The 18,619-nt window shown below is 38.0% G+C and overlaps 1 long non-coding RNA gene across 1 annotated transcript in view; it reads right to left on the bottom strand.

Moving 5' to 3' along the window:
- LOC141258052 (uncharacterized) overlaps positions 1-18,619 on the bottom strand; it is a 384,140-nt gene that overhangs the window by 163,350 nt on the left and 202,171 nt on the right. The window contains exon 3 of the long non-coding RNA XR_012318181.1: positions 5,490-5,555. This is a non-coding gene — a long non-coding RNA (uncharacterized lncRNA). The remainder of the gene's footprint in view (positions 1-5,489; positions 5,556-18,619) is intronic.

The raw sequence follows: 18,619 nt of genomic DNA, 5'->3' as shown, positions 1-18,619 counted from the left end.
TAGTATTTATTTTGTATATACATTATGATGATAATTCACATCCCACTAGATGCAGAAAACTTGTTGTTGGCTGATCTTTGTTTTGGAAATTCTTGTAAGACCACAATGATGATTACAGTTCTGTTCCACAGATGTGTTTGCTGGTAAAGGACATGACCACAAAGCGTTTCATGCTGAGGAAACATGAAATCAGAGAAGCTTGATGTCTGCTCGCAATATGACTGATCATATACTTATTTAACATACTTATTAGGTGATGAGAGAAATTGCCCACCATAATTTCATGTCAATTTTGGCTCCCATACTACTACTAAGCAATCCACCTGCTAAAAATATATTATATGTATGTTTATAAATATTAAAATTATGAATTAGCTTAATATCAGTGAACTTTTTCAGTACAAATTGCAATTTAGAGGAAAGGTTAAATTCTAACTAGTTTTGAATTAATCAAAACCACATCATAAAATGTTCTAATAGTTATGAATAAAAGATGTGTGATACATACAAGCAAACTGTGTCTAAATTATTGAGAAACACACCATCTGAAACTGTATAAAGGAAAAATTCAAAATGTATAGCACATGCAAACACAATGCAGAAGTTTTCTATTGTTGAATTCCAGCCTCCTGATATTTATGTCCCTCGAAATAATGTTGGGTGACAATCGTGAGCCCCACATACATTAAATAAGCTGAAATTGGTTGGTTTGGACATTTGTCTAAATTTCATGGGATCCTTAAGTCTCATTAATCCTTATATTTGCACATTTTCAATGCTTCCAGCACATCCAACTTAATAACTGACTGTTCACTTTCTGGACAATATTTTACACTCCCTGACAGATGCTGTTGCCACAAGATAATCAGTTACTCCCTTTATTTGTCACAAGTTTTATTGTCATGCCTGATCGGTGGATGTTACTTAAATTTTAAAATAAATCACATATATAATAAGGTTTTACTGAATTAAGATAGAAAATGAATTACAACAAATCTGTGTTATCTAGAGATGAGCAGACTTTTTAAGATTCAAATTTGCCAACTTCGCTAAATTATCTCGTCCCGAGATCTTGTCTCCCGAAGTCTCAATCTGTGCATGCTCCGGTGGCCATTTTGCTGAAGCACAGCACAGGGCTATGTACAGGATAGGGAACCTCGCCTCCACTCACCGCTGACTTCTGAGGACGGGGCCGCAGCATTGCCCCGCTACCATCGCAGCCGACACCAACCTCCTGTATCTGGGACCCCGATCCGATGCCGTCCCCCTAGGTAAAAGTTTGCATTATAAGACCCACCTCCTTTTACCTCCCAAATTTTGGGGGGGAAAGTGTGTCTTATAATCCGCAAAATACGGTAATTAAATTGATTGGTAAATACCGTAAAAAATGGCATAAAAAAATTCAAAACGCTAAAATTTTGGTTTTTGGGTCGTCGCAATGTTGCAAAAAAATGCAATAAAAAGCAATCAATATGTCATATTTATTGCCAAATTTTATCAATAAAAAAAGTCAGCTCACCTGGCAAAAAATAAGTCTTTACACAGCTCTATCAACCAAAATAATGGATACTCTGAACAAGTTTGGTATTGCCGTAATTGTACTGATCTCTAGAATCATGATGCCAGGCCATTTGTACCACACAATATATGCTGTAAAAACAATTCCCAAAAACAATTAAGGGATTTTCTTGCAATTTCATCCCACTTGGAATTTTTTTTAAATTTTTCCAGTACATTATATGGTAAAATGAACTCACCCCGCAAAAACAATCTCTTATATATCTATATAGACAGAAAAGTAAAATAGTTATGGCCCTTGAAAGAAGGGGAGTAAAAAACAAAAATGCAAAAAAGGAAATTGGAATGTCAGGAAGAGGTTAAAAATAGTTAATTATACTGTTAAATAATGAGGATAGCAAAAGGATGTATAACTTTATTCTTATTGTTATATTATTACAACAATGAAAATCAATAGGTGACATACTGTATGTACAGAAAGGGTGCGTGCACACGGTCAGTAAACGCTGCGGATTGGATGCAGCACAGTTGCGCTGCATGCAATCTGCAGCGGCCAGATGTTAGAGCATAGTGGATGGGATTTCAAGAAATCCCATGTCCACTATGTGTCTCTGTGCTCCTGCGGCTCACCCGCAGAGACAGACATGCGGCGCGTCTTCACAGACCACAGCATGTTAATTTCAGAGACGCTAATCTCCGCAAGAGAAATTCTATCAGTGCAATGTATAGGATGCGGTGAATCCGCATGTGTTCAGTGAACACATGCGGATTCACCTGCGTGCAGCGATTTGGATGCAGCACAAGTATGTTGCGTTCAAAGCGCTGCCAGAAAGGATCGTGTGCACATACCCTAACTGGGCTGCACTTTTGGTATAGCATCGTTATTGGACTACATTTGGACAAAGGCCACATTCACACGTTCAGTATCTGGTCAGTATTTTACATCTGTATTTGTAAGCCAAAACCAGGAGTGGGTGATAAATACAGAAGTGGTGACGTGTTTCTATTATAATTTTCCTTTGATTGTTCCACTCCTAGTTTTGACTTACAAATACTCATGTAAAACACTGATCAAATACTGAATATGTGAACATAAAAGTTTCTTCTTTTTATGCTGCAACAAATCAATGTCCCCAATTTTCCCAAGAGTAGAATATTTATTGCTAAGGCCACTTTTTTTTGCTAAGACGATTTGGATTCTCATCTTCCATCTCTGTCTTTCTCTTTGTGTTCTCTGAATCTGGACTTTACAAGAAAACTTTTCTATGTATAATTCATCTATGTGTATTTTTATATTCAGCTGCTAACCTGACAGACGTTTCAGAAAAGTGCATGGCAGCCAAATATTTTCTCTTAAAAATGTCTTGACTGCTTTCCAAAACTTGTCTTCCCTCTGTAAAATGTAATAAACAATTTTACATACATTATGTTCCAGAGCGCCATCATCTCTTTTTCTGATGCCAGAGTGTCTAGTGTATTAATGACTGTTCATCAACAACAAAGGTGACCTTTATATAATGCAACTTTAATGGATGAGATCCAGATTGCTCTTACTTTTAAAATAATGACATACAAAGACAGAAATTAAGCCTTCCTAATATACTTTTTTAAGAAAATGACTTTTTATGTGAATTATTACTTATTACTTTACTTAGATTATATGGCCAAAGCTATATGGGCATGTGAATATTACACCCATATGTGTTATTGAAGACCTCATTCTAAAATTTAGACTTTCGCATGATTTTTTTCCCTTCATTTTTATACCAGCGTTAACTTATAGGACATTGAAAATCTAGGTAACTGGTGCTCTCAAAGGCAAAAAATGGACCATTCACTGAAATTCATAAAAATAAAAATTTATTAAACACAACGCATTTTGACTGTACCCAGCCTTCCTCAGGAGTCTGTCTGGATACAGCCGAAACACGTTGTGTTTTTAATAAATTTTTATTTTTATGAATTCTGGTGAATGATCCATTTTTTGCCTTTGGAAGCGCCAGTTACCTGGATTTTCTCTGTCTGATTATGCTCTGTGGGAACTCTCCCTGGAAAACTTTTCCACACCAACTAGGCCAGTTGCACCCACCTGCAATTTTTCACGAGCTTTATGGAGTGTGCCCCACTTGCACAACCTCAGTAGGTGAGAGGTATTTCTTTTAATGGTCACATTAATAGATACCATCTATGCTCAGAAAAGCACAAGCAGTATTGTACTTTTAAACATAGTTTGCTCGAGGAAGGGACTAGACAGACTAGACTAATCAACTTCAGACTAGACTAATCAAAGTAGAAACCTCAGTACCACAAAAAAAGAAAGAAAATAGGACTGTAGGTCTTGCTGCAGTGTTACTTATTTTGATCCGGCAAGGAGTCAAAACAGATATAGTCTAATGTTTCGATCTGGAGTAGTCTTTGTCAAGGACATCTGTGTATAGGAAGTGCCGGGAACCAGGAAATGTGGCAGGATGTAGCAAAATAACACTGCAGCAAGACCTACAGTCCCATTTACTTTCTTTTTTGTGGTGCTGAGGTTTCTACTTTCATTAACTTATAGTTAGAGTAGGGTCTGGTCTAGACGAGTCCACTGTGGCAGCCGATCTTCACTTCTGAGCCTTGCAACCTCGGTCTGGCTTCCTGAACGTCATAACATTATGGGGCCTTATAAACACCAAAGCTGCTGGGCAGAAAAGAGAAACCCAGCTACCATGGAGGACAACAATGGTGCTGAACCAGGGCAGCACAAATCAAATTGCTTATTTCTACTTTTGTATAACTTTTTACAACATCTAATAGAATGTTTTTTTAGATATATCTGCAGTCAGTGAAACGTTATAAGCAGACATTTTTCTAACCAGACAATTGCATCCATTAAACTAAGCAATTGGAAAAATACCAGTTAGAAAGCCATTAAATCCAGTTTTATAGCAAACTGCTGAGAGTTGAATGCCTTCAGAGCACTTTTGCCAATACTAGTACAAAGGACATTGGTATCTCAGATGTGTGAGCAGACCATGAAAAACAAATTTTAATTACTCCCAATAAATATCTCACACTTCCAGTAGGAATCTGGCAGTCAATATTGTAGCAATTCTAAACACAAAGTAGATGCAAAAATCTCAAGTACCAGTCAATTAAAACCATTCTTTAGTCAAGTAATATGTTAAAGATGCCCTCCCATGAACATTTTTATTGCCTAAACCTGTATAAATGAATATGTAGTGTAGTGTAGGTACATTTATATACTCACCAATTATCGTGGGTTTCCAGCGCTGCTCCGGTCCTATTCTGGGTCATGTGATGACTATTCCTACTTGCCAGCTTACACTCGATGTTGCTGTTACAATGTAACCCTAGGGAGCCTGGTTCTGACACTCCATAGGTTTACATTGTAAAAGTGACTTCTAGCTCACACAGAGAGCCTAGCTGCCAAGTCGGAATAGCAGTCAGGCTACCCAAAAGAGGATGGGAGCGGCCCTGGATACCGGGAAGACGGCATTTAGTGACTATATTAATGCACATTTCCTTACATTAAATATACATTCACACAGGTTTATCCAATAAAAAGTTTAATGGTAGTGCTTATTTAAATACATTCCAGGTGTGAATCCAGAATCTGTCTGAATGCATGGCTGATTTTTTTTTCAAACTATTTTAATGAAGAATTCTTTTAATCTACATGTGTTGGAGGTTTAACATACACTTTTCAACATGGAAATTACAGCACCAAGAAGGAAAAGTCATGGAGTAATGAAAATTCACAGAACAGATAGAAATGTTAAGAAAACATGATTAGAAGGAATAACTACAGTCATAATTAACACCCCAAGGAACAGGCCATTCTTTTATTCTTCACACCCATTTTCTGTCTCTTTTTTCATTTCATAGATGTTTTTAATATCACTATCTATTTCTATTACTGATCAACCCCTTATTCATGGCCCCAGGGCACTGCATAAATCTATACTTACCTCCCGGACCAAAGCTGCTCCTCAGCCCTCAGCTCTGTGTCCCCCACCAGTCGTAATATCATAGACCTAATGGAAAAGGGAGGAATTAGCTAGGTAGAAGGGCGAAATGAGCAATTGTAAGTACACAGTGCTATATAATATGATGACTGTAATATATTAAGAGGATACATACTTTGATGGAAGTACTTCTTTAACAGTAATGAAGAGATGTGAGTGCTTGTTTTTTCTTGGTATCATTTTGAGGTTCGTACATATTTTGAATAGGAGCTGATCTTCAGTATTCAGGAGTGGCCACTATACAGGACCTGTGGTTTTTCACCCTGTATACTGTGGTGGGTGCCAGGTGTCGGACCCCCATTGATCTGACATATTTTAGCCACTAGGTGAGTATTTCTTGCTCTGAGCATTTCCTAAAACTTGTGATACGCTGCATGGATACGATTTGCTAAATACATTTGACTATATGAACATATTTTGTTGATTTTGATGTATTTTACTAAAATATGGGTCCCTTGGAGAAAGGGAACAATTCCAACTTGGTCTTCCCCATTTGAATAGGTGGTAACAAGTTGTCCGAGTATGTGATCCACACAAGTCTTCCAATGTTACCAGTGAAAAAAATAGAAAATATATTTGAATCATAAAGATGGAAGGAGTTTCGCCATATCCAGGACATTTTAAGGCAAATTAGCTTTATATGATGTCTAACAAAATATGGGGCTAATTCATATCTTTGCTTGTGGGCTTTCTCACTTTCCAAAGAGGTAAGTGCTTTAAATTGTTTTAAATTTGTATTTTTTTTCAAAAAGTCATCATGGAGGTACTTCTAGAAGTCCAAAATAAAGGGGACCCCAGAACATGTGCCTCGTGAGCTCTTCTTGTAATTATACCCTGGTTTCATTAAGCCTCTTGAGTAGTTTTTTCTTATACTGTCTCATTCTGGCCTTCTTCTTTTAATGTTTTTAATCCAGCCTTTGTGGGACCATATGACCTCTCCTGTCTTTTATAACGGTCCGCTCTCGTCCTCTTCTTTTCCATCTGTCTCTTTCCTTTTTTCTATGTTTTCTATACTGACATTATTTTGGAAAATATGCAAGGAATTCTAGTAAACATTAATATCTGGACATTTATTATATATATCGGATAAAATAACAACATGTCATTCTGATCATATCAATACATACTGAGGCAATCAAAAGATTTTATTATTTATTAATTAGAAAGAATATTAATTAAAAACATTCAAAGCGCAAATGCACTTGTGGCCTGACTTGTACTTCACCATTTGACTTTTTGAATTGCTGACTCAAATTTCTGATGCAGTAGATAGGTGTTTGAAGATCTATTAATCATCTGTAAGATGTTTAAATTTTAAGCAAAGGCCTTAGTGTTTGCCAATTTACCATACAAGTTTTGATGTTTGAAAGGTGCCTGACTCCAGATATCGTGCTTGTACTACAATACCTGCTGGCCTCTTTTAGTTTTTAGACATTCAAGAGCAACTCATGCATCCAAATATTTTGTCTTATGATCATTAAATGAATTAATAATAGGATCATTAGGAGTTCTAACTCAAAACAAGAGTAAGGGCTTTACATTTAATGCCCACATACACAAAAGTAGTTTTAGTGGATATCCAATAGCCTATACATCTAAATCCTGTGGGATGCATACTCGTCATCAAAACTGACAAGTTTAAAGCCTTTTTTTCCAACTAAAATCACACAAAATAAACAGGAAAGGAGAAATGCGTATGTGTTGCACTGCTGATAAGGAATCCACAGGATTCAGATGAATAGAAATAAATTGCAGTTTATTTCCAACGCGTTTCTAGGTCGACCAGACCTCTTCTGTGGTTACCCACCCTTAGGAAGAGATCCATTCAATCTCGAAACGTGTTGGGAATAAACTACAATCTTTTTCTATTCATCTGAATCCTGTGAATTCCTTACCAGCAGCTCAGCACAGCTGCATACCTCTATTTGGTACATATCGACGTTGGTCTATCCAACCAGTGAAGCAGCAGTAGCTGGGGTATTGCTAACGCTATTCAATTGTTGTGGGCTCACAGCATCACAAGGTAAACGCAAAACAAATGCAACAAAACCGCATGCCATTTGGTTAATGCCCTATGTGCGCTTTTTGGCAATCTCTAGTCTATTACAGTGGGTACGGAAAGTATTCGGACCCCTTTAAATTTTTCCCTCTTTGTTTCATTGCAGTCATTTAGTAAATTCTAAAAAGTTCATTTTTTTTCTCATTAATGTACACTCTGCACCCCATTTTGAATGAGAAAAAACAGAAATGTAGAGATTTTTGCAAATTTATTAAAAAAAAAAAAAATTTTTTTTTTTTTTAATGTAGAAAAACAAATTTCGATGCACACTTCTGCACACTTCTGCACATTTTTATATAATTGGAGATGAACTTTATTCAGTAATTACTTATACTTTAGTCAGTTTACAATATTAAAAGCCAGACTATGGGGCTACATTTATCCACTGTACTTTTCTATCACTTTCTGATTGTATTTTGTAATTAGTTGTTTTCTTCTTGGGTTACATTTAGTTGGTGACCTCTTCAGAACAAGTAAAAAGAACCAATGAAACTTGAAAAAAAAATCATACTTAGGATAATAGTTCAACGTGTGTTCATACACATTGGGTCCTGTTTTATGAAGTCTATATTTCCAGTTCCCCTCCTTTCGAACAATAAACTATGCTGAAAATACATGAAATAATAGCCGAGTATTGAAAGCAGTTAATAAGAATTACCCATGAATGGTTTATTTGCATCCAAGTGAACTTCTCAGACTCTTACTGACACCCCCTTGGGGAGAATCTTAATAGTTTTAACTGGACCAATATCTATTAAACTGTTGCAAAAGCTGGAGAGAGATTCAGCTTATTAACAGTTTAACCATACAGGAGCCCCTTTGAAGTGCTGGGTGTCCTAACAATCGTTAGCATGTGGACCCCTGCCAAGCAATGCAAGTCTGGAGCTCTGAAGCCCTCCTGAAAAACTCATCTGAACAGCAGTTGTCGAGCTGGGAACTCCAGTGTGCATGTGGTCTTGAAGTAACGTCATCACCTTATAATAACTTCAAATAAGTTTAAAAGTGTCTGACAGAACTGGTTTGGACATTAAAACGGAATAAACCTTGTTACCTTATGGGGTTTCCTTATTTAGACCTTACAAAAGCAGCTGGACATGCTGTCACCAAACTCCTTTATATAGCAGAGAGAGGACTGATGATATACAATTATCATATAGGAAGCTATGTAATTATACCATTAGCCATTGTTTTCTAACAATTCTAGAAAAGAGAAAAAAAATGAAGAAATTCTAAGTTTAAATTATTTCTCTCCCTTAATTCTAATTTTTTTATGGTTTGGAGTATTAAGGGTTATGAAAAAAAAATATATACATAAAGTAAATACTTGACTCTCATTCTTGTTTTTTTTTCTCTTTTGTAAAGTCTCCCTCACAATTTTTATGGTACATGTAAAAACGACGGCATGAAAGCTGCCCCATGCAGTGGCATTTTTACACTATTTTTGGTGCCATTTTTTGCTACAATTGATGTCTGTGGAGAGCAGACATCCTCAAAAACACCACCCTTAAAGCATGCTGTGTTTTGAAAAAAAGTCAAAAGTCTCTGAAATCAAAGACATCAGAGAAAGTCTGCACATTTAAATTTATTTTGTGTTGAGAACTTTTAAGCTTGCTTAAAAAAGCCAATATAAGGCTTTTGTGGTTAATGTACATGCTGTATCTGAGCTTTTCATAGACAGAAAAACTACCCACTATAGTCCAAGGATAAGTTCACATGTCTGCTTTATTGTGGTTCACTTTTAATGTCCATTTTTTCAGACATGTCCATTTTTGATCGGACTCATGGATCAAACTCTCCCAATCAATGGATTCCAGGGAAAAAAAAACAATACATAGCGGCCTCTCAGGCTCATTGCGCCTGAAGGTTCTCACTTTTGAAGGTTCATACTTTCTGGGGGGTATTCATCACAATTGTATATTTTGCTCGTTTTATGAATGAATGAATGATGCAAAGTTTGTGGATATTTTGTAGATAAAAGTAGGGTTTTCTTACAAATAAGAGGGTTTTCTTAGAAATGGCCTTTAAGGCACATTGCTACAGAGCACATAATAATAACCTCTGATATGATATAATATGATCTGCCAATCTTGCTTTTCTGTCTGCCAATATGTTTCTTCTGTTGAACTTTTAAGGTCTGAATCTGAGTGAATATGACTCCAGTTGCATCTAAGCACCTTACAATTAAGTTTTTTTCCTAATTTTAATGTTTAGTAATAGATATGTCCTGAGGCTGGAGGCTATTTGGCGGCTGTTGTGAAATTTGAGCACTTTTTGTTTTATTACGTTTATGGTTATTAAATGTTTTTTTTATTTGATTTTGTGTATGCTCTTTTAATACATTCCTATGAAGGTCACTGATTAATTTTAGAGCCCAGAAATTGAGATCATTAGATATTATAGGTGGTTTTCTACCCTGTGCCTGTCAGGCGCACTGTGCCTGAACTAGGGAGTGCCAGAGATAATCCTGACCTAGGGTTAATAGCGTTCTGAAGCTGCCCAGCACTCGCACTAAAAGCCCAGCTACCGGTAGGAAATGAACTTTTTTCCTCCCACCAGCCTCGGCTTTCATTCATAGAGGCGCTGCTACAGTCACCACTCAGTACATAGTGAGCAGCATCAAAAACCACACCCCGGCACTGACTATACCGGGGCATGGTTATGACGCGCCCCCTGGGCCGTGGGGTACCCGGAGACGGGCCTGTAGATGCTGGGGGTTGTAGTCACCGTGGCGGTGACCCGGTCCGTGACCAACGTGGTCAACCTAAGGGTAGTTTATGTATATCTGTTATGTATAGTCCGACTACGCCATCTGTGGAATGCGGTTATTGTGAACCGCCGCTGCGGTGGTATGTGCAGCAAGGTGATGTAACTCCCCACAGGAAGAGTGGAGCTTCAGGGCAGCATGTATGGATGATGGTGGTGGTAGTGCAAGATATCAGTAATGACAACACGGAGTCTTTGCAGTGCAGTCCCAGGGTCTTTACTGTTGGCAATTATATGGGCCCCAACGAGAGTACCGGCTAGTGATGAAGGCCTGATCAGTCTGGGAACAATCCTAGAGTCCTCCTGGCCAGGTGAAGTTGTAGGCCTGCCGTTCTGACTATACTCTTTGGCTATCCCGCTTATAGTCGTGTTGCAGCCCACGTCCCTGAGTGTAACGTGCTGCACTCACCCGTATGGCTGGCGACTTGGACCTTGTGTATTCCTCGCTCCTCTGTGGCGGTACGGGTCCTTTCGTGTGGCTGAGCCTCTGGGCTTCTGTTGGGCCAGGAGACCTGCAATCCCCTGCCCTGCTGTATCTGCTGCTGGGTATGTAATCCCCACAGCCTCGGACTCCGGCGTCCGATCCTCTGTGGATACTATCCAAGACGAGCTAACTCCAGCTCCAGTCCCTGGCTCTTTACTCCTTCGTGTCCTACTTGACTTCACACACTGAGCTCTAGACTCAGACTCTGATTCTGACTCCCTAACCCCGCCTCCAGATCCAGTTATAAAAGGCCAGATCCTCCCCTTTCTGGTGTGGGGCAGGAGGTGTTGCATGTAATGTGTTCCTGACCAGGAAACTCCTGTTTAGCTCTCAGACATGGTATTACTACCACTGTGGCAACCAGACCCTCTGGGGTGCCACAGTTACAGCCGTCACTCACTATGAACTGAGCGGTAACTGAAGCCGCGCCTCTATGAATGAAGCACAAGCCTGCCGGGAGCAATAAAGTTTATTTCCTCCCAGTAGCCAGACTTTTAGTGCAGACACTGGACAGCTTCAGAAAGCTATTAACCTGCAGATTAACCACATATCTGCAGGTAAACAGTGTTTTTTTCATATGACAGGTTCCCTTTAATGTTCAACGGTAAGAAGAAGCTTGGGAGTTTTTTTATTTTTGCATACAAGAAAAACGGATGTCACAGTAATGGTAAAAACTCACACACAGACCCTTGAATGAGACTTGGATCTAGCACACATAAAAAAAGCTGTGCTTTTTTTCTCATATGCAGTTAAAAACAGACATCTGAATGAGGCCTAAGGGCCATTGTACACAATTGAATATTTGATTACACCCAGACAGAAATGTACTCCAGTCAGGGGTTAGCATATAAGTATGTCTCCCATATTGGAATTTACATCACCTTTGTGATGCAAAACATGATGAATTTGTCTGGTACTTGTGAACGTAGGACGCATCATCCACACAAACCAGAGAAGGATGACGGCGATCGAAAGAAGAGAGAAGGCTCCAGATGAAGACCAGAGAGGCCCATCGGACTGGACCACCCCATCTTTGAGCAAAATAAAAGGTCGTTTTTTGGATCTGCGGACTGGATTAGGGACTTTTTTTTTTTACAGATTTTCAGTATGCTGTAAAAAGGCCCTAATGGTGGTGGCCGTACTTTATGTGGGAAAAACTTAGTGACAGTTGTCCTTTAAAGTGTAGCGAAGAAAATTTGATTCAAGATCTATGCAGTGTATTTCTGTTTTCCCTATTTTCTCTTTTGAAATTGGAATTTGCTGATTTTCCCAAAAAACTTGAATTGCGATGAATAAATTTGCTTGAATTTCAATACTGGAGAGCTTGTACTTACAGGTGCTTCTCACTAAATTAGAATATTATCAAAAAAGTTCATTTATTTCAGTTCTTTAATACAAAAAGTGAAACTCATATATTACCAACAGAGTGATCTATTTCAAGTGTTTATTTCTGTTAATGTTGATGATTATGGCTTACAGTCAATGAAAACACAAAAGTCATTATGTCAGTAAATAAAAATAATTAACAAAAAAACACCGGCAAAGGCTTCCTAAGAGTTTAAAAAGTAATAGTTAAAAAAAGAATAAGAATGGTAAAAAATAAATAAAAAAAGTTTATATTTACCTTCCGATGTCCTCCCGGTGTTCTCTCCGCTGCGTCTGGTGTCTTGCAATGCTTGCGGTGGTGTGAAGGACCTGCGGTGATGTCATTGAGTCATGTGACAGGTCACATGACTCAATGACGTCATGTCAGGTCCTTCACAACAGCGCGAGCATTGCAAGACACCGGACGGCGTGGACAAAACACCGGGAGGACATCGGAAGGTAAGTATAAACTTTATTTTTTATTTTAAATTCTTTTTCTACAGTTTCTATGGTACCCAGGTCTGGATGAGAGTCTCTTCTTCTCCCGACCTGGGTACCATCCGCACATTGAACCGTGTGATATCCGCTTGTGCACATGCAGTGAAGCGGATGTCACGCGGTCCAATGCAAGTCAATGGCGGCGATTACGCTGCGTGTCTGCAAAATTAATGGACATGCTGCGGATTTTTGAGTGCAGCATAAACGCTGTGGAAAAATCCGCAGCATGGGCATTGACATTGCGGCTTGTCATTGGGGATCATGGGGGGCGGATTACCAAGCGTTTCCCAAGCGTTTATTCTGCGGAAATTCCTCAGCATAAACACTTGGAAAACACATAGTGTGCACACAGCCTAAAGGAGAGAGAAAGAGAGGACGCCGCTGATCATAAGAGATTACACTTTATAGGCGAAAGAGTACATATCCTTCTGACCATAATACACTTTTGTGACTTTTTGGACTGTGAATAATAAGGATATATTATTCACAGTCCAAAAAGTCACAAAAATTTTGAGGGAAGAAGATACCGGGTAGTAAACAAACTTTTTCATATGACGAGTGGTGAGAACAGCAGTAGAGTGAAAACAAAGACTGATGTTGAAGATAGAGTTTTATTAACTACTGAATGATATATATGCCAACACTAACTCAAAGCCTGTAAGTTGTAGTGTTGCACAGTTTGTTCTACATTTCCTTTTGGAGGGCAGTGGGGTTTGTTTTGACGTAAATTATATTTTTCTTCTCTGCACATTTGAATATAGTTTTGTGTAGTTAAATTTAGAGCATCTTTAGATATTTTTGTCTAACTTTACGTCACCTTTTTGTTGGTTTACCTCGAACCAATAATTTGCCCAAAAATTTGAAGCCACACCCTCTTCCAGGAAGCCATGCTTCTTTTGTCAAATGAGCAGCAGCAAGTTTCTAAAACACTTATTAAGAGTTATTAGAAGTATTTATGCGAGATTTCTAGTGCAAATTATTGTGCAAAACCTATTGCATTTAACTCATTAATTGTCTCCCATTGCACTTTGCAATTTTCTTTTCTGTTTTTTTGCTTTTGAATTTATTTTAAAAAAACAGGACAGGACATCTTTATGTATTATTTTCCATTAGTCCATCTTTAATTAAAAAAAACATATGTACAAAATACATATCGCTTAAAAAAAAGCCAATATAACACTTGAAGGTTTAAAAATTTGCAGGCATTTTGAATTAGGTTTTTTTAAGTAGCTTTGAGTGCATCTTTTGTGAACCTGGCCAAAGATGCCTCATGAAAGCCACTAGCCCCTTGTTTGAAAAAATAAGTGCCAAAAACATTATGAAAAAAAAGGCCCATCTGAACCAGACCATGTTACTGGTTATAGAAACAATTCCCAATTAATTGGGGTCGAATCCTTAAAATCAAGGAATCTAATGAGCTCTTCTGCCTCAGTGCTCCTGCCATAAGTTATAGCAATCTGTAGTAGAAAACGAATCAGTGAAATGACTGTAGGACGACATGGGAATTTCTAGATTAAAATGCTTCTGTTGTCATAAAAATATGTTTCCCTGCTGTAATGATCTTTCCCAGTGCAAAGGTAAAAGGATCCTTCACTATTATCTGCTGTCTTCCTCCTTCATTTCCCTTTAAAATCTACAGCACGAATACCATGTTTATTCTACAGTTTGTATAATATTGTCTGCACATAGGAGACATTATTCCTTATTATGTCCCTCAAAGACAGGCTAACACTGTGTTATACTCTTACTCCACCGCTTAGGTTTATTAAAAAAAGAGATGTATGTTCCATTAGGCATGCTACACGGATGTCCTTGATCATAGATCCCATTTGTTCTATTCCCCAGGATCATTATCCTTTAGGCCGGTTAATCACTTTAAGTGCCCAGTCCATCAAATGTATGTGAGCATCCTATATGTGAAGAAAAATGACAGAAATCATATAATAAATTTTTACAAACAAGGAAGACAAGTAATCTAACGGATTCTGTGCAGCTGTTATTGTAATGCAAATCTATACATTGTGACTGCACTGATAGACTAATTAATATATCTTCCTTTTTGCTGTATAATGAATGTGCATCTCTGCTGTTTGTAAAGTTGGTGATATAAATGAAAATTTTCTCTATCACTATCAGAACTCATCCTTTAAGTCATGACATGACTTGGCATTCACAATGATGTGAGAGCTTTTACAAAGAGAAGATAATTCCCATCAATATCATTCCGGTGCATTGTGCCATGTGCATCTTCTTAGCCAATCCATGTTTTACTTGAACAACGATGGTGTTTACAGCTACAATTGGCTCACATTTGTTTTTATTTTGGAAGGAGTGACATAGTCATGAATAATAATGACCACCAGTGTTATCATCAATACCAGCAAAACATTATTATTGCTTTACTAATTTGCCGATTCTGGCCTTAAGAAATATCTATTTCCCAGTTCTGTGTCAGACACCATTACAGGAATATCACAACTTTTTGTCTATACTTTAATGAAACAAAAAACCTAAAGAGATGAACTGTAATATAAGTTGGCAGGCTTGCAGCGTGTAAGCGCATGTTCACACTGGCCACTAAACAGACAAAACCCAAGATAAAAACATAATAAGCAAGTACCCTGCAGTAAATAAATAAACAGCAATAGTGCATGAAAATAATATAGGGTGCTTAGTTAATTTTGATCAAAAAATGTAAAAGCCATCCCACTACGTCAAGATGACCCTACTCAGGATGGTCCTAACCTTTAGTATTAAAACCTTACTACCCTGTGCAAATAAAGGTATGACCTCCCTTTCTTTTGAGCTGAAAATTAAATTCATGTAGTTCCCCATGGCTACTTGTCCACTAGCCGGGTCTCAGTCCTTCTCAGCCCTTATCCACATGTTCACTTGACAAATGGTTTTAATATTAGAGGATCACCGTGACATAGTGGGATGGCTTTTACATTTTTTGATCAAAATTATGTTAACTAAGCACTCTATCTTATTTTTCTTATTTTCATACACTGCTACTGTTTATTTCCTGAAGGGTATTTGCTTATTATGTTTTTACATGGGTTTTGTATACCTTGATGAAATTTTGGACAATTTTAATATAAATTATATAGATAGATATTAGATAGATAGATAGATAGATAGATAGATAGATAGATAGATAGATAGATAGGATATCATAAAAAGGCCATTTATACTTGAGTGAATAATGTCTAGCATATTTTTGGCTAAGAATATTTAGTATATTAAAGACCTGGGACTCCAAAAAAAAATTTGGAAATTTGGAAAATCTGCATACACCGTGTGCAGAATAATTAGGCAAGTTGTATTTTAGAGGATTATTTTTATTATTGATCAACAACTATGTTCTCAATCAACCCAAAAGACTCATAAATATCCAAGTTTAATATTTTTGGAAGTTGGAGTGGGTCTTTTTTAGATTTGGCTATCTTAGGAGGATATCTGTTTGTGCAGGTAACTATTACTGTGCAGAATTATTAGGCAACTTAATAAACACCAAATATAATCCCATCTCACTTGTTTATTTTCACCAGGTAAACCAATATCAGTGCACAAAATTTAGAAATAAATATTTCTGACATGTAAAAACAAAAACAAAATAAATTAGTGATCAATATAGCCACCTTTCTTTATGATGACACTCAAAAGCCTTCCATCCATAGATTCTGTCAGTTGCTTGATCTGTTTTTGATCAACATTGCGTGCAGCAGCCACCACAGCCTCCCAGACTCTGTTCCGAGAGGTGTACTGTTTTCCCTTCCTGTAGATCTCACATTTTATGATGGACCACAGGTTCTCAATGGGGTTCAGATCAGGTGAACAAGGGGCCATGTCATTATTTTTTCTTCTTTTAGACCTTTACTGGCCAGCCACGCTGTGGAGTAGTTGGATGCATGTGATGGAGCATTTTCCTGCTTGAAAATCATGTTTTTCTTGAACGATACCGACTTCTTCCTGTACCACTGCTTGAAGAAGTTGTCTTCCAGAAACTGGCAGTAGGTCTGGGAGTTGAGCTTCACTCCATCCTCAATCCGAAAAGGTCCCACAAGTTCATCTTTGATGATACCAGCCCATACCAGTATCCCACCTCCACCTTGCTGGCGTCGGAGTGGAGCTCTCTGCCCTTTACTGATCCAGCCTCTGGCCCATTCATCAGGCCCATCAAGAGTCTCTCTCATTTCATCAGTCCATAAAACCTTTGAAAAATCAGTCTTAAGATATTTCTTGGCCCATTCTTGACGTTTTATCATATGTTTCTTGTTCAAAGGTGGTCGTTTTTCAGTCTTGCTTACCTTGACCATATCCTTGAGTATCGCACACCTTGTGCTTTTTGATACTCCAGTAATGTTGCAGCTCTGAAATATGGCAAAACTGATGGGGAATGGCATCTTAGCAGCTTCACGCTTGATTTTCCTCAATTCATGGGCAGTCATTTTGCGCCTTTTTGGGCCAACGCGCTTCTTGCGACCCTGTTGGCTATTTGCCATGAAATGCTTCATTGTTTGGTGATCACGCTTCAAAAGTTTGGAAATTTCAAGACTGCTTCATCCCTCTGCAAGACATCTCACAATTTTGGACTTTTCAGAACCCGTCAAATCTCTCTTCTGACCCATTTTGCCAAAGGAAAGGAAGTTGCCTAATAATTAAGCACACCTTAGATAGGGTGTTGATGTCATTAGTCAACACTCCTCCTCATTACAGAGATGCACATCACCAGATTTACTTAATTGGTAGTTGGCTCTCAAGCCTATGCAGCTTGGAATAGGACAACATGTATAAAAAGTATCATGTAATCAAAATACTCATTTACCTAATAATTCTGCATACAGTGTACATTTACATGGGACTGAACTGTAAGACTTACTATGCATGAGCTATAGACAAAAAGTGGCGCTGTTCCAGGAAAATAAATTGACTGTCACTTTCTACACATTTATCACTGCAATGCAATCTGTTATTTTGGAATATTTTTTTAAAAAAATAATTTATTTTTTATCTTGTCATCATAATTAATAATGTTTATATAGCATGAAAATATTTTACACAATTTTTCAAAACTCGGAGACAAATCATTTTGACCTGAATATGACCAAAAATATTCCTGCTATTAGATTGCATGGAAGAGATTTAGCTAATGAATTGCCAGATCCCTCAAAATCTTTTTCCAACACTGCATACAGTGTATGTTGGTAAAACATACATGTTATTAAAGATTTCTCTGCACCTTATGTTGCTCCCAGTCTGATTATTTAGATAAAGGGGTTGTCCGGGGCTTTTACATTGTGCCCTATCCTTAGTATAGGGCATCAATATCTGATCATAGGGGTTGCGACACTAGACAACCCTGTCAGGTGTTCCTAATACCAGCAGTGGCTGGAAATGCTCAGTCGTGGAACTGCACAGCACAGCTTTTTCAACTCCATAGTGGCCATGTCCGGGTACTATTCGAATCAATAGGGAGAGGATGTACAGTACCCAGCCACGGCCACTATGGAGTTGACAGAGCTGTGCTGTGCAGCTCAGCAACTAATAATAATAATAATTTTTATTTCTATAGTGCCAACATATTCTGCAGCACTTTACAATTCAGAGTGTATTTGTACAAACAAGATAAGACATTACAGAGTAACACATAGTTCAACGCATATGCATGGATGGAAGCGACAACAGGGAACAGTTGTGTCTTTAGGGCATGCTTAAAACTGTGGATGCTGGGAATTAATCGGATTGTCTGGTGTAGGGCATTCCAGAAAACTGGTACAGCACAAGAGAAGACCTGAAGACAGGAGTGAGAGGTCTGGATTATAGAGGATGTTAGTCTTAGGTAATTAGCGGTATGAAGAATACGGGTAGTGTGGTAGGCAGAGGTTTAGGGCAGTGCAGGAC

The sequence above is a fragment of the Phyllobates terribilis genome, unplaced genomic scaffold, assembly GCF_046119375.1.
Source record: "Phyllobates terribilis strain yellow unplaced genomic scaffold, ASM4611937v1 Scaffold_3__8_contigs__length_932513732, whole genome shotgun sequence".
NCBI classification, from domain to species: domain Eukaryota; kingdom Metazoa; phylum Chordata; class Amphibia; order Anura; family Dendrobatidae; genus Phyllobates; species Phyllobates terribilis.
The sequence above is the reverse complement of the archived record's forward strand: the minus strand, read 5'-3'. Positions and strand labels throughout refer to the sequence as shown.